Here is a 13,352-nt window from a genome sequence, read left to right as displayed (position 1 = left end):
ATAATTCAGTGTTCCCCTCCGACAAACGTCTTTGGGTACCTGTAATGAAGCTGATAAAGTCAATAAACAATAATAAAATCATAACTTGCTTTCCAACTATCCAGAGAGCCAGGTTGGATGTAGGACTGAACTCCAGGAGGATCTGAGGTGGTATTACTCCTGTGGTAGTGGAGACGAGAAGTTTCAACTTGCTTTCCAAATTATCCAATGAGCTGGTTGTATGGAGAATTGGGCTGCTGTGGGAGAGGAAAAGATGACACTGCTGTGGCAGTGGAACAGTTTGGATGGGGTATCAGAGCTCCTGCGGGAGCGGAGTTGACTACACTGCTGCGGTAGTGAAGACGAGCCATTTTCAAAAATGTTTTCCAAACTATCCAAAAGCCGGTTGAACGGGGAATTTGGCTCCTGAGGGAGTGGAAAAGATGACACTGCTGTGGCAGTTTGGAATAAAAAAAAAAAATGTTCATTGTTCATTCATTGTTTTGAATCTTTATTCATAGACACGGGGCATATGATGTGGGCATGCGCACTGCCACAATAGCTGCAAATGTGCAGGAAATGACAACGCTGCCGTGAGCATCATCCTAAACTGTTATTGCAAACTTGACTGTTGGATGAGAAGGTGTTTCTTCCTTTGGAATCGATGGATGAGTCGTTGAAGTTGAGGTTTGCTGGCCGCAGGACATAACTAGTAGATTTTACTTGTTGTGGATCCATGCTGGGGAATTAGAAGGGTTAATCAAAGGACAAGTTGTGGTGGAGTGAGAAACGGATCTGCAGACAGCGCAGGAGATGTTGCAGCAGCCTAGGAAACACCCTGTTGTGTAATTCTTTGTCTAAACTGTCCTTTTAAGAGCACTGCTTCCACTGGGCAATGCGGACAGCGCATTTGGCTGAAAAAAGCTTATGGTAAGAGGAAGAGTCCCTCCATATGATAACGCAAGCTCTGCAATTATCGTGAGATAGTTATTTAATTCTCGTCTCCTGTGGGGAAGTGCAGCGCAAATTATTTCGCTGTAATGGCTGAAGGAGATAAAAAAATTTAGAGAATGAAAGAATACAAAATTGCCACAGTCGATTTGACGATGTGAGACTAAGGGAGGGAGTAAAGACAGAAGGTAAGATAAATCGATGTCCGCACCTGTGAAGATCTGTGCTCTGATGTTGCTGGCGACAGGTCCAAGGCTGTAGCATTTGGCGGGATGGGCATCGGTGTTGCAGAAAACAGAGTAAAAGGAGCATGAGTTTGGGAAAAAGTGTTAGGCGGATAGAAACAAGGAGCCGAGACCGCTTGCTCAGGCAACCTCTCGTTTGGGTCGACTCCCGACAAAGGAGAAACAGGAAACATGAGAAAGGAGGAAAGTTGGGGAGGAAAAAAGGGTAGTTGGCCCTGCACCGCTAGCGGAGGCAGCCTCGCACTAGAGTTTGATGGTGGGGCTGTGCTGCTGGTGGAAGCATACTTACACTAAAAGGAAAGCCTGGGGCAGAGGAAGCTGGCATTGTGACCTGAGGTGCAATGCTATAAAAACCTGCGGTCTGTAGCTCGGCGGAGCAGTGAGTTGGAGTTGGGCTGGGTGGCGGCAGTGATGGCAATGGCGGCTGGATCTGGGGCTCGGTCCAGGCTAGCTGAAGGAAGAACCTGTCCTGAAGCAGAATGGCCCTCATTATTAATCTTGCGTAGAAACGGGCGTATATGTTGGCGTAAGATTATGCTTACACTCCTCTCACCTCCTGATTTATGAAGCTGTGCGCACCTCTGCAATTCAGGGGTACGCAATACTTGCCCTTGATAAATGCTGCGGCTGAAAACGATCGTCATTAGAATAACACGCCCCTATATATTCAAGTCTCCACCTCCCCCACGCCCTCATTTTAGGCCATGGACACATGGAAGACAGCAAAAACGAAACTTCTCAGACGTGGAGATCCGCGAGCTCAATCATCTCACTAGTCCACTAGTCAGGACACTGATTAGGACATAAGTCAATGGGCTGATCAGTGTCCTGACTACTTAACTAGTGAGATGATTGAGACATGCCCATCAAGACCATAAGGGAAGTGGAAAAAAGCGAAATTGTTTTATTTGAGAGTTTAAAGAGTGGGATTAAAGGCACCCACAAAAACAAAATGTGGACTTAAATTAAGAGTACTGTTAATAGTGTGGGGGTTCAGAAACGCACTCCAGCAGTTTAAATAGCTGTTTGGATGAAAAATTATCACAATGCATTTTTTTACAGAAAGTGTTTTGAAACAATAGCATTTAATTTCATATCATGGCACATGTATTGGGGTGTACGATAGTGATGTGATGTGGAGTACCATTCATTGACATTAATAATTGCATGACAATTTGCAAGATTCTTCTTATTATTATGATTTTTATTATAACCCTGAACCGTCAGGTAAACCGCACAGGCTCGCAACTGGAGGAATACATATGCCTACAAATCAAATGCTTGGTATCACACAAATTAAACATTGAAGTCCATGTTGCACAAAAATAAACACTGAAGTTTATAATCACTATGTTGTTGTTGTTGTTTTTTACACTGGGTCATAATATAGCATATCTTTGTCAGTGCGTTTTGTGGTGTTAGGAATTGTTTAACGTGCTTAAACGTGGGTACACCACCTCCTGAGGTGGCGTAGGATTTGGGCCAACGTCCATTTTGATAAATCTCAAAATCACCATGGGTTTGGGTGTACACAAGGTGTACACTGGAAATTTGGTGTATGCACTTTTGATAAATGTGGGCCAATGTGTCTTGTGAGAGAGTGAGTTCGGATCCTTATGTTTCCTTGACCTGTTGTCCTGTTGGATTGGGGTGCTCCTTGCAACTGTGGGATGCTGCAGAGAATCCTCGTCAGACGGCTAATCCCATACAGAAATGTAATATATGTACATATATGTCCCTATATCCGAGTAGTGATGTTATATATGTTTCATATAAGGCAATACATTATTAGCGCATATATACATTCTCACGATATATGAAGATATAGGTTTATACCATGTATGAAATACCCATAGAATAATTATTATATATACATATATAAAAATTATTTATATGATGATTTTTTATATGGTACTGTATGTTAATGCCATATATGTAAACAATATATGTCGAATTTATATATGCAAGTTTATTTAAACATAATATATGCAAACATTCAGTATGCTTGTATAGGATTTTATATGGATTTATATAGTGGTGTTTGAATCCTGGCATTTCATAATTTGGTTTTGTTTCAGGCTTCGGACATTAAAAGCTCCATGTGTGTTTTTCTCCCCGTTGTGAGTGTACAGTTTGAGCATTCGCTTGGTCTCGTGTGAGCATCTAGTTTTGCTTGGGCACTATACACTCTTTTGTCCATGTGTTTAGGGTTGTTTGTTTAGCATGCGGCTTGTGCTCATCATTACCCATGGCGTGTACTTTCATGTTTTGTTCTGTGTAGCATTTACAGTTACTCTGGTACATGGGTGACATTTTTCATCCTGTCCTCTAGAGGGCAACAAATGGAGGAAGTGGTTTTAAGGTTACGAGTAGCATAGAGGAGAGGCATGGCAATGGAGCATGGGTGAAAATGCCTGGAATCACATTGTGTTTGAGAGTTAAGTGAATTGTACATTCTAATGCTTTACAATCTTGTTCAAATGCACATTTTTATGTACCCATAAAAATGTTAATTCATAGTGTTTGGCAGTTTCCAGAGAAGCTCGCAGAGGACTCTGTTATGGGGCTTGAGTGCACTGATACCTACTTCTTACCTGTGTTGGATTGTGCCAGTGCCTAATCTAGGATTTAGGATTGTATATCTTCATTGCCTGCTGGGACTGGGCCTTCTACAACACTCAAGAGACTTGCATTGCAGACTGTATATCCTTTTCCCTCTAGGGCATTTTGAATTGTTTGGTACTGTTTTTTGTTTGTGTATCACTAGTATTTTGGGTTTGGAATTGATTTACTGTTTATTTGTTTACTTATAGTGTTGAGCTTTGATATTCACAATGCTGTCTTGGATTTCCATCCATGTGCTAATTGTTACTATGTTATCTCATTCAGTGGTTAAATAGATACAATTTATTTTCACTCCCTCATTGAGAATCTTACAGTTAGTTTGAACACAAACTATTGGCAAAAGTGAATTCCTGTTTTTTTGAGGATTTCTTATTGTATAAAAAACTAAGATGAGCCAGTTACAAGCACGAAGGAGTTTGTTTGTTTTGATTGCTTATTTTTGAAGTCTAATAAAAAGCCTGCACCCTTGAGTCCTTCACCTCTTGCCTCACCTGACAATAAGTAACATTATACATATTTTATATTTTAAATGTCATTTGTTTTATACATAGTATTGATTTTAAGACTCTGCGGCATTTGACAGTGATAATGATTTGTCACATATATAATTTAAACATATATAATATGTGGACTAAAGATATATGTCAATATATGAAATTTCTGATGCTGTGCATATATGTGCATTTATGTTTTTACTCTATATGAGCATATTAGGATATTTCATATATGAGACCTATATGTCAAAATATGTATTATACATACATTAACATACATAATATATGGGATACATTTATATGTCAATATATGGAATTGTTCCAATTTCTAATATGTTTCATATATGTTTTTACTTTATATATCACATATATCGCATATATTGATATTTCATATATAGACATATATTACATTTCCGTATGGGATGTTTGGTCTCAGACATTATAACGGATGGCTACAAACAAATGCTGCAAACTTTGTCAAGGAACATTGGTGAGTTGACTGGGTATTTATGTGATCCTCCACTTGAGCTGATTGGTAGACAGCTGGTTGGAATGACATCATGATTGGGTAGATCATTTGAACGTGCTCCTCCCGAACATAGTTTTTTAAGAAACATAATTTGATGGCACCGGAATGAGGAGCCAAAATCTGCATTTTGATTCGGTCTGGTACACACCAGGTATAAAGGTACCAGTGCTATATTGGCACCGAGTTTCAGGTACCCAACCCTATCTGGGATATAGTACCGTCTGAGCCTTACATTAGATAAGTTTAAAGATCTTGTAGCCAGATTTCCCACTGTGCTCTTAGCTCTTGTGGGAGTGGCTCATCCCAAGTTACTTTGTCTCAACACAGTTGTTGTAAGATCTACTTTCCACAGAGAATAAAAGGCGCTATGAACCCTAATGGATCGTAGATGGAAGCTACTGTAGAAAGTACTCCTCTTCTGGTATTTGGGTGTTGCTTGACGGTCACTCTGAACTGGAAGTTATCAGAGCCATATCCATGTCTAGGACACTTTCCGCACACTCGTCCTTCGGTATTAACTTCAATAAATCTTTGCTGTAAATTTGTGTAATCTAAGCTTGCCTGTGCTGCAAAGGTCTCTAGCCTCCTTAATCAGTTGGATTGCTTCAGCGTCTGATGTTGCGCACACCAATCCATCATCAACATTAAAAAAATTCCTTTGGATGAACCTATCAGTGCTTGGGTTAAATTTATTCTGACCTTGAACCAAATGCTTAAGTCCAAAATTGGCGCATTTAGGTGAGGAGGCTGTCCTAAACAGGTGGACCTTCATCTGAAAAATTGAGGGTGGAGACTCTAGATCACCATTCTCCCACTTTAAGAATCTGAGGTAGTCTTGGTAGTCTTGGCTGGACAATTGGGTCTTTGCGAAACCTACAAAGGACTCCGACCAAGGTGTTTGTGTGAGCTCTGGACCAGTAAAAAGTTGGTCATTCAGTGACATTTCTTGGAACCTTGCTGAGCAATTAATGACCACTCATATCTTTCCAGGCTTTTGAGGCAGGTATATGCAGTGGTGGGGGATATACCAGACTGGTTGATTGTGAAGCTCTTCTCCAGGGCCTTTTCTTGCATTGCCATGAGCAATGATGTTTTTCATAAACCCCTATAAATGTCTTTAATAAACCTGTATTGCTGGTCTCTCCTGAGCCTTAGTTCCAAGGACATTAGGTATTGAACAGCACATGATTTATTATTTGGTAGATTTGGTCTGTCTTGTTTGAAAGGTAAGGGCATTTCAAAATGACCGTCTTGCTTCTGTCTGATTCTGTCTTTCAGTTTAGCCAAGAAGCGAAGATCTTCTTGAGAGAAGGTTGTTTCGTCTCCAGCTCTCTCATTGAAATCAGATTCCAACATCTTAATTATGCCATCTGGAGTGACCATTTCACTGACCTGGAAATTGCAAACATAGTGGACTTTTCCTTTAAGCTTGACCATTGCGTTCACTTTAGGCATGACTTGTTTTACAATGGTGTGATGACTTACTCCAATTGCATCCCCATAGTGTACACCTGGGTCACCATAACTTAATATGTTTCATAATAAGTCGGCCTTCTGAGCAAATGGGCTGGCTTTCCTCTCAACAAACAACTTCTCGTGGCATTAGAGCTTGTGGGTAATTGTACCCAATCAACAGACCAATTTCGCAATCCTTTTGAGACGCGATGTGGTCAGCAAGATGCTCCAAATGAGACCATGCCTTCGCTCTCTCAGGCACTGGGATGTTTGTGCGATTAGCAGTGATGAAGTCACAAGTGTAAACATTCGGCAGTGTTATCTTCTTTGAGGAAAATAAGCCCCTTATTTGTAGACTATTAAGTCTTTTACAGTGAATGATTGTCCCCTTTTATGACATCGTAGATAGTGGCGTGTATGTTTACGCAAAATCATGATGTCATGTTGCAAGATGCTAGGTTTTATTTTGAAGCTTCTGTTTGAGAAAAAAACTAACTAGCGAATATTGAACATATTAATCTGGATGTTGACAAGCAGTTCAGCAGGAGAGGTGAAGAAGAAGACTGGAACACTGGAACTCCACTGTTCCAGTCTGGGAAAACGGTAACCCCCACCAGCATGATAATGCCCGTTCGTGGCCACAGTTGGATGATATTGGTAGTCTGAGGCATCTGTGGTCACAATTAGTTCTGGATTAAAAAGTGTAAGGGCAGCACTATTCACAATCAGTCTTCTTTCAGTCTCAATACTCTCCTGAGCCTCAGGGGATCACATGAAAACCACAGAGCCTCATAAAATCATGCACAGTTGTAGCAAAGTTTCGGATAAACTTAGAATACCATGACACCAGACCAGAGATGAACGAATACCTCTTCAGCAGGAGGCAGAGTATGTACCACTGGTTGTGGTGTGTGACCCAGAAATGACAATTCTGGTTGTCTAAAGTGCCACTTTGGTGTGTTTAGATTGAGTCCAGTCTTGTCAATTCACTGCAGTACGGATGGCAGGTTCACATAAGTCGACACAAAGCTGACTTGTATAAGTTTGACTCAGTCTCATCATTGTTGCCAATATATTGAGTGCCTCAAAATAAAAATGTATAAAATCAGTGACTGGAACGCAACACATGTTTTTATCACTCACTCACTGGTCACCTACTTCACTCCTCACTTGTTTATCACACATATGAGGGCTCCCTCTAGTGGCTCACTCAGAACACCACAGTGAGTGTATTGTATACTAAATGTATTGCAAATATATTGCATTGATTATTGTATAGTATATTTGTTTGTATATTCAACACTTGCATTGAAGGAAAAGAATGTTACAGTGAAAAGTTGTTTAACTGCTAAATCAAAGTCATGTATTCTGCTCCAGCAACCCATCTGCATTTTAAGTCCTGTCTGAGGACCTTGTCCACATTTTAGGCAATGTTGTCTCCAGATCCAACCTTGACACCTTGCTCTTCCTCATCCTCCTCATCCACCACCTCCTAAAATCATGAAGTGAATCTCTGACTTTACACACATTCTTCCTCTTCTGCCTCTCAGATTGTTTCTCTCCACTGTTGGTATCAGCATTCAGTACACCTGTGCCTTGATTAAATGATTAAAAACAAGTGTGAACAATTTTAAGTCGTCGTACATCAAATGAAATGTGTTTTAGTGAGTGTGAATATGTTTAGAGTTTTGCAACAGTCCACATGATTTGCAAATGGTATCTAACTACCTGAACTTTTTTAATGTTTTGCAGAAAGAGTGATTTATTTGACAAATGGGTTTAGGCCTTTGAGAATTTGGTTCAGAGAATGGGGCTTAGCAAATTTCGAAATACTGCAAATTCATAATGGATGCTGCCTTATTCTGCCCAGTCTGATTTTGCCAGCCTGTGACTCTCTATATATGAACATATTAGGGATTTTTTAGGAATTAGTTACTTTTATAGAAATGTTAAAATAAGAACTTTTAGTTAAAAAAATACTTTTGTTTTCAATAAAATCAAAATTCATCGTACGCTATTACACTGGCTGGGCAGAAAGTGAGAAAACTGTCTGAAAGGCTAATACAAGGATGAAGCTAGGACCAGACAGGGAGTCAGAACTAGAGAGGGTGATAATTAGAAAGCAGACAGTCTGGGGTGGTGCGAACCATAAAGGACCAGGGCCAGGCAGGGTGCTTTCACACCTGCCTCATTTAGTTCGGTTGAATCGTACTAGAGTTCGTTTCCCTCTTTGGTGCGGTTCGTTTGGTCAGGTCTGAAAGCAGCAATCGCATTTGGGTGCGCACCAAAAGCGGACCAAACAAGCGTACCGAGATTACCTGATAGATCGTTGGCAATATTTTCGGGAAGATCAGCATGTCCAGAGTTAATAATTAATGCACGCCTCCGCTTAAGTGAAGAGCGCTGCGCGTTTGCCGTCTGCAGTCGCATCTGCACTTACATACTTGCATACTGTGGTAAATACACACAGTGTAGTAGATTATGGCCAGGGACAAAACTAGCCCGCGCAGTCGTCTCTCCATAGTGTTATTATAGTTTGCTGGCTTTGCCTCTTCTGCTGGAATTTTCCCACACGTAAATTCTGACCAATCAAAAAGCAGTTTAGGAAATACGCCATGGCCAGTGAGTGATGTGGATGTTGTCATGTGCTTGCGTTTTGGTTTGTTTCAACTGGTTCGGACCAAAGCAATCAGTGTGGTGTGAAAAGGAACCAAAAAAGCTGAAAAATGCAACAATGTATACTTGTTTGCCATTGGTTCGGACCAAATGAACCGAACTAGAGATGTGAAAACACCCTTAAACTAACAATCAGCCTAAATCTGGCCTCAGACTATAGGATATTTAGGCCAATTTATGACCTGTGTGTGGGTTCGTTGAACAGCGAAGATGGCGGAATGACATGTGGAGTGTTGCAACAACACAACTGCTTGTAGTATATATAAACTTGACACAACCGTACGGACAAAGAGAAGAGCTGAGGAGAAATCACCTTGGTTTTGGCCTTTTGAGAGATCAATGACGATCTGCTGTTCTGATCTGTTTACATGTGCTTCCCCATTAGATCATGTGAGGTCCTCCTCCTGGCATGAACATTTTAATAATATCTTATAGTGTGTGATGTGCAAAAATGTTCAAATCTTGTAGATTTGATTTAGATTTGAGATTTTTAGATTTGAGAAAAAAAAAATGTATGTGTAGATTCTAGAATGTGCGTGATGCAACCAGATTTCATAATTTGTTAGTTTTTAAAAGCTCACATAGACCCATGTCTAGGTGTTGATGGAGGGGACGGATTGCTGCAATGTTTGTAGTAGTTAGTGTACAGCAACTCACCTGTTGTTATGCCTCCCCTTCCCTGCCTAGCAGCGGGCCGGGAGACCCCAGTAGCCTCAATCCAGAGGCTCTATTGATCAATTGACACCAGGCCAACACCTGTGTGCTCTTTTTTCATCCTCAGCCCCGATTTCATTCGAAAGCAAGCTATTGCCCTTCCCCTGAAACACGTCCTTTAGATCCAGGGAGGAGGATGCGATGTTGACAAACACCTCTAACCCAGGTGCTTGGTGAGAGGCCACCATGGGCGACAGTGTTACCCCGTGCCCCGAGATGGAATGGCCCCAGAACAGCCTACAAAGAAGTGGATGGATAGCTCCAATCTGCATGCAGGCTTCCAATTGTCATTTCTAATTTTACGTAATCAAATAACAAAGTCATTGTAAATGCAGTTATCATTTATTCCAATGCAAAACTCACTGAGCAACACTGATGCATCTAATTCCCAATAGCTCTAGTTTTATCATTGAGTCTGCGCCGTTCTGGTCTGAAGATTTTAACCCCTAAACTCCAAGCATTCTCTCAACAGGTGCAGATGAATGGCAAGATGGATATGGATACATTTCTTTTAATTTTTCTTGAATTTCAATTCTGCTTCCTTTAATTCAAATTCTGAATTTTTTTTTTAATGAGAACGTAGTTTGTAAAATATTATATAATTTGGACCATGTTATGCTTGAATTTAAACCCTTTTGTCCACCAGAGCGCGGTATTTTCAGCACTGGTGTCGCCATGTGCTGTTAGTGCCTATTATGGAATCATTTTCAGAAGCATCTTGACCATTTGATTCAGAGTTCCGAAAAGCTCTACTTCTCTTACAACTTGTTGACCGTTCCAAGATGGGTGCGCATATTATGCGGCATCTTCTTATGAATATCATGATAGAGATAGACAGGCCAGAGCTCTGGCCCAAATCAGAAACAATGACAACGCCGCTAAGCAACGCCCATTTCCGGGTATACCCGCAGTATGAGGAATGCCGACGTCAGTGTCAGCTGTTTTTACACAACATGCTCTCATGCCGGCTGGACATACTTTTACAATAACATAAAATGTGATGAGAAGAACCAGTCCCACAGTCGACAACTGCATATCGAGTATCGACTAACCATCGGAGCGGGTGGAAGCTAAGTGGCATTAAGCAGGCTTGACTCCTATGGTGGATTTCCACGCCCAGCTGTAGATCGCCTTCAATCGGATGAAATCGTACTGGCAGCCGTTCAGATAAGGTGTGGGTTCCCTTCTCACTGCATTTTTTCTGTTTTATTTGTTATCTACGTAAAAAGTATAGTTTGCTAGTAGTGGTTTGATCATGCGAGTTGATGTGTTTTTGACATTGTTTACATCCCGGGTCATTACTTTCAGTGGCAGATGTTCTCTCTTACATTGACATCAATGTAAACTCTCTTTTATACACATTTTTAAATTGTAATGCATATTTTTTTCAATAATAGTATTATTATTATTGTTACTTCCATTTTTATTTTCTTTTATTTTGAATGTCATTTATGATAGGCTACGCATTTCTCTTATGCAGCCGGTAGGCTACACATTTAAAACTTTTGTTGTTAAATAGTGTCTTTGACAATTAAATAAATGAAATAATAATAATAAAAAAAAAACATTGTTTTATTAGGCGTAATAGGCTATTTAGATATAAATATTTGGTGTAGGCTAAAATTTAGGCTACTTGTTAAAATTTGTACCATTTGTTAATTAAAGTGTCTTTCAATTAAATGAAGAACATCACGTGAACCACTGACAAAAGAACATGACAGCCAATAATAAATTATTTTTGTTAAAAAATAAAAAAATCTACCACTTTAATTTAACCTCAAACAGATTGATTAATATAGCAGAGCATTGCTATAATTGAGAGAAAAAAATTAAAAAAAATAACTAAAAATCAGATGGAAATGTGACCACAGTTGTAGAATGAAAGCGTAAGATAAGGTATACACTTCATTTTACGTGTATGGCAATTCCACAGTTTATTTTAGTAAATTGTGAGTTTATTCATTTCACTTTTGTGTCCAACCTCTTTTGGTTCGGTGCTGTCTTAACAAGATTTCTTATTAAATGAAATAATTTGCAGTTTTGAAATTAGCAAGTTTTTCCCTGATCAAGTGGGTAGGCCTTTATCAATTTTTTCCGATATTTCGAAGCATTTTCAATGATAGCTATGCCATTGATTGGTCCAAAGAACAAAACAACAACAATTAATGTTAATGCAACCTTCTTGTCTGTTTGATAATAATTCAGGCATGTGATATGAAAACTTTTGTGGCGTTTAAAAGGTTTTAAAGAAGGCAATGATTGCCTTTGGTAATGTGACACTCCCTCATACTAAAGGATTGATACTGATGTGGCCAAAACTGTCAAGGCCAATAATGATCTCTTATAATCTTTAATGATTCATAAGCTCTTGCGTAATGCATGCTGCTTATAAATGTCTTTTCTAGCCTGTATGAAACAAATAGTGATGCTGATATCTGCCTACTCTCACTTGTTTTTTAATGATAAGAAGGGGTTTAACCACTTTTATTTTGTCTAATATGATTATCAAGTAGTTAAGCTTTATTGATGCTAGTTAGTAGGGTCATACAGGTTTGTTTGCTGTGGTTTAGATTCGGAATATGCTGTATGCAAAGATCCATGTGCTATAATTACTACGTACCCCCCACACATAAACTCTTCTCTCTGCTGTTCTTGGCTTTCTCCGATATCTGATCTCCATAGATAATTCATGCTTTGGCCTCTCTGGCAGGGTTTGTGATGGTTGGGTGTGGTTTGTGCAGTAGTCTGGGCAAGCCAGAGGGTGTCTGTGCATGGTAGAGAAATGTCCCAGTTGTGCTATCAGTGCATATAAGCATATATCTATAGATACATTTGGTCACTCACAATGTTTTATGCTCTGCTGCTTTGAAAACGTATTAGCTTGGTTCCAAATCCAGGTGAGCTGCATACCTTATATTTGATATACTCCTAGTGCATATATTTGATCCAAAATACAGCATAAAATACCCATGTCACATGATTCTTCAGAAATCATTCTAATATGCTGCTCAAGAAATAATTGTCACTAACTGTCCTGATTAGCCCAGCTCTTTCTATAAATACACAAACCGAGCGATAATGAAATAAGACGATACAGGTGCTTCTTATTTAATGTTTTTTTTTATTTTATTTTTTAGCATAATAGATTACAATTTTATGAGAACATAGATTAGTGGAGGGATTGAGCTGCGTACTTTATCATATGCGACGAGAGATCCTTTTAAGACCGGTATTTTAGCATGTTTGACACACTGTAAAAAGCTTTTAATTCTTTGAATTAAATTGCATCAATTCACAGAAAATCAAATTGGCTAACTGAAAAATGTAGATGTGATCAGTCACTAGATAATTTTTAATTGGAAACATGATGTTTTGTGTGTTTTTGTTTTTTTACAGTGCAGTAGGGGAGGGTAATATGATCAAACTCTTATATCATGATAACAATATGTATTTTTTAGCAAAAATTTGAGATATTAGTGAAATTTCTCAATTCTTAAATAAACCTCAAGAAACATAATAATATACAATGTACAAATCACATTACTGATTTTAGGCATATTGCATGGATCAAATATTGGCAACCCCCCCATTGTATTGTCTTATGTTTTTGTCGTATGTTTAAATGACACTGAAAAAATGTAACATTTTTATGGTGGTTGGTAAATGGTAAAACAATTTTGGTGG

At 39.3% G+C, this 13,352-nt stretch overlaps 1 protein-coding gene across 3 annotated transcripts in view; it reads left to right on the top strand.

The window, feature by feature from the left end:
- Positions 1 to 10,424: 10,424 nt before the first annotated feature.
- ccser2b (coiled-coil serine-rich protein 2b) overlaps positions 10,425 to 13,352 on the top strand; it is a 110,229-nt gene continuing 107,301 nt past the window's right edge. For 2 of the 3 annotated variants that reach the window (XM_067430090.1, XM_067430089.1), the window contains exon 1: positions 10,428 to 10,840. The gene's annotated coding sequence lies outside the window, so the exon portion shown is untranslated. Of the gene's footprint in view, positions 10,841 to 13,352 lie in introns of all 3 variants that reach the window. The other variant, XM_067430091.1, reaches the window with a different exon arrangement.

The sequence above is a fragment of the Pseudorasbora parva genome, chromosome 21, assembly GCF_024679245.1.
Source record: "Pseudorasbora parva isolate DD20220531a chromosome 21, ASM2467924v1, whole genome shotgun sequence".
Classification (NCBI taxonomy): Eukaryota; Metazoa; Chordata; class Actinopteri; order Cypriniformes; family Gobionidae; genus Pseudorasbora; species Pseudorasbora parva.
The sequence above is the reverse complement of the archived record's forward strand: the minus strand, read 5'-3'. Positions and strand labels throughout refer to the sequence as shown.